General features: G+C 60.2%; 1 protein-coding gene across 4 annotated transcripts in view; it reads right to left on the bottom strand.

Annotated features, from left to right (window-relative positions):
* Window positions 1-1,988, bottom strand: part of STAG2 (stromal antigen 2) — a 71,264-nt gene extending 69,276 nt beyond the window's left edge. For 2 of the 4 annotated variants that reach the window (XM_027645230.1, XM_027645233.1), the window contains exon 1: window positions 551-749. The gene's annotated coding sequence lies outside the window, so the exon portion shown is untranslated. Of the gene's footprint in view, window positions 1-550; window positions 751-1,859 lie in introns of those variants that run through there. The other 2 variants (XM_027645231.1, XM_027645232.1) reach the window with 2 other exon arrangements.
* Between the last annotated feature and the right edge of the window lie 1,710 nt (window positions 1,989-3,698).

Genomic DNA, 3,698 nt, shown 5'->3' with positions numbered 1-3,698 from the left:
ACAAAAACCAACAACAAAACAAAACCAAAACCCAACCAAAAAAAACCACCAGCAGCCCAGTAAGCAGAGCACCGGACTCGCCGGAGAGGAAAACTTTGTATTAGCTCCGAACGCCGCATCCTGTGGGAGGATAACAGCAGCGAGAGCCGAGCCGGGGCAGTACAATAAATAAATAAAAGGAGCGAAAGAGGGGCCCGAGCGCCTCCGCGCCCGCTCTCCGGGGGAGGAATAAAAAAATAATAAAAAATGAGGTCGGTGGGTCCCGGATTTCCACGGGACGGACGGATTATACAACGCTACCAGGACAGAGGAAGGCATGGAGGCAGAGCGGTGCGGGCCCCCAAAGCCAGCACGCCCAGCGCCAGGGATGCGCCGGGGCAGGGAGAGGAATTCCCGAAAAACAAGGCCTCCCAGCCCAGGCATCTGCGGCCGCTCGCTCCCCTGTCCCTCCGTCCCTAGCCGCAGAAACAACTATATATCTATTTTTAATCAATGTAGAAAAAATAAGCGCCCAGAAAAGAAAAACACCAGGAAAGCTCTCGCCTCCTACCTGGGCAGGGTTCAGCTCAGTTCAGTGCGTGCCGAGGAGGAGGGGGCAGAGGAACACTATCTAAAACAAAAGTGGCGCCAAAACCCCCCAGTAAGAAGCATTCTCTCCTTCCTCCTCCTCCTCCTCCCCCCTCCCCCTCCGGGGCCGGCGAGAGCCCAGCGGGGTTCCAGCAACACGCGGCTCCCGGCATCGGGCGTCCCCGGCACAAGTTGGCAAGCACCCTTTCTTTACAAAAAAAAAAAAAAAAAAATAAAGGAAGCCGAACGGAAACTGCCACAACTCTTCCTCTTCGCGGGCAGCCGCCGAGGAGCTCGGCCAAAGTCACTCGGAGGGGAAAACTCGCCCCACAAAGGCCTTCCCCGAGCTGGGAGCTGGGAGCCGGGGCGGGAGGGGGGGGGGCAGCGAAGGGAGGCGGGGGGGGGAAGGCAGGTCAGTCCCCATGTCCTCACTCGGGCCGAGGGAGCCCCGGTCCCGCCAGCCCAGGCACGGGGAAGGGCGGCCGGAGTTGCCCCCGCTCGGGGGAGAGAGATGGAAGAGAGAAACCCCCATCCCTCGGCACTTCCCTACGCGGGGAAGCCGGCGGGAGCGGGCTGGCAGGAAGAACTCGAGTGCTGGGCAGCGGGGAGCCGGGCGAAGGGAGCCGGGCGAGCGCTGTCAGGGGTGCGAGCCCCCTCTCGGCGGCCTCCCCCGGCACTCGCCCCCGGGGCAGCGGCAGCCGCCCCACCATTTTCTGAGCGCGGCCCAGCGCTCTCCGCCGAGCGCGGCCGCCCCGACCCCCGTCCCCTCGCTGCCCCCCCCCCCCCGGTCGGCCCGGCCCGGCTCGGCTCTCCCACACACACACCCCACGCACACAATGCCCGAGTCCTCCATCTTGCCGGCAGCCCCTGCTCGGCTCGGCAGAAGGGGGAGGAGGAGGAGGAGAAGGCGGTTCTCCATTTTAGCTCGCCGAGCGCCGGGCCCGGCCTGCCCGCGGCCGGCTCTGGGGAGCAGGAAGGGGGCCCCGGGCGGGCAGGGGGGGCCGCTTTCGGCGCCCTCTCGCTCTCTCGGCCGCGCTCCGCTCGCCTCCCCCCTCCCCGCCGCGGCGCGCCGGGAACGGGGGGTGGGGAAGCGAGGGGCTGGAGTGTTTTCGCGGCTCGGCCCCGCCGTCCTCCATCTTGGCTGCGCGCAGTCCCCGCGGCCAGCCGGCCTGGCGCCCCGCACGGGCCCGGGCGCCGCGGGGCCCGGCCCGGCCTCTCCCCGCCGCCGCGCACCGCGATCCCGAGTGCCCCCGCCAAACTTCCAGAAGCTTCGCCGCCATTTTCTAACTTACCTTGCCCAGTGTCGGCGTAGGCAGCGAGGAAGGCCCCGGCTCGCGGCTCCGCTCCCGTGTGCCCGGCGCGGCTCGCCCGGCTGCGCGCCCGTGCCGGCCAGTGGCGGGCTGTGGGCGCGGAGGGGCCGCGGGGCGCGGGCGGGTTGGGGTTATTTAATTTGGCGGCGGCGCTGGGGATTGTTTGGGGTGTTCGCTGCTCGGCGGCTCGCGGGCGAATGGAGGGCGCAGGCGCCACCTGGCGGCCGCGCGCCGTGGCCCGCTCTCCTGGGCCTGGGGCGACACCTGCCGGCCGCGCGCGGCGCCACCGCGCAGAGCCGGGTAAACAAGGTGCGGCGCATGCGCGGGGCCGCGCGCGGGGCGGGAGCCGCGGCCGCTCCGGGGCGGGATCGCCAGCGGGACCGGGATCGGGGTGGGATTGCATTGGATTGGATTGGGATCGGGACCCAAACACCGCACGGCCTAAAAAGGAGCGAGCGCTGGGACGCGGGGGGAGCCGGCGGGACGCGCCCGGCCGCACGCAGGCCCGCGGCGCTCGCTGCAGTGGAGTGATTGGAAATGACTGTGGGGCCGAGGCGAAGTTGGGCCGCTCCAAAGGGATCCAGCGGCCCCTCGCTCCCGGCCGAGCACAGCGGCCCGCGCTGCGCCGGCCCCGCGCCTTCCCCCCGGGAAGCACGGTCGTGTGCGATGGAGCCCGTGGCTCGGGAGATAAACGCGGGGTTGCCCACAGGGATCAGGGTCCTTATCTCGGGAGCTGCAGGACACACAGCGGTGTCTGCCGCCTCCGGGAGCAGCCTGTGTGTCTCCTGAAACGTGTTCTTTCTTTGCCCGTCACCAAGCGTGTTCCCGGTTTTTAAATGAGCATTTGCTCCTGGGCTCTGGCTGCGATTCCTTCTTTTCCCTGCATGAAGATTCATAGGAACCTGAAACAGTCCATATAAGCAGCACAGAATTCTTAAAGTAACCAGATATGCAGTTTGTGACACACGTTTTTTTCATTGTATTGTGTAATGCTAAGCACATTACTCATGCTGAATAGTTGCACGTAAGCTTATATTTAGATCAGTCAGCACAATAATAGTTTTGTCCTGGTAATTAGCCTCTAATCACCCTCTTGTGTTTATCTGCTTTTAATTTTGGGGAGTGCGTTAGCATAACTAAGCACGCACTGAGCCGAGTTACTCTGCTCACCTGCCTAACAAAGGCAGGATACTCAGAGAAGAGTATCCACCGGTTCCAGTCTTTCCAAAACTAAGATGAGGCATCCGCAGAGCAAATAACGCTTACAGTGGCAACAGTGATCAGATAAGGAGTGTTTAAAATTTAAAAAAAACCCAGAATGATATAAGTTGATGTCACCTATGAATTTAGATACTATGTGTCAGTTGGTACTTGAGATAAGCCTACAAAAATGTATTATATTATATAGCTTTTCAGAATGTTTTTGTCCCTCCTGTCAAGGTTGTGGGGGGAAAAAATTTAAAAAAAGAAAAAAAAAAGAAGCAGAAAGGTTCCCGTATAGGGAACACTTTAAAATAGTATCCTGAATGCCTAGTCATACAATTATGTTCTTGGTTTCAGTTACAGCTGCAGGTGCTTATGATGATCTTTAATGTGTATCTGATAATGTCCGTCTGGAAAGTATAGAAGAATTGTGAATTAAAAAAAAAGCCACCAAACACATCAAACCTCAAGTAAGCTTTAAACATGACATATACAGTTATAAAATGACACTTAGAAATAGATGGAAAGCAACTGTATCCATTTGTGCCTTCCTCCTACAAAGGCAACTTCTGACAGCTGCCAGATAGACAACTTTTCCATGAAAATAAACTACAACAT

This window comes from Corapipo altera, unplaced genomic scaffold (genome assembly GCF_003945725.1).
Source record: "Corapipo altera isolate COAL_440 unplaced genomic scaffold, ASM394572v1 65, whole genome shotgun sequence".
Lineage (NCBI taxonomy): Eukaryota > Metazoa > Chordata > Aves > Passeriformes > Pipridae > Corapipo > Corapipo altera.
The sequence above is the reverse complement of the archived record's forward strand: the minus strand, read 5'-3'. Positions and strand labels throughout refer to the sequence as shown.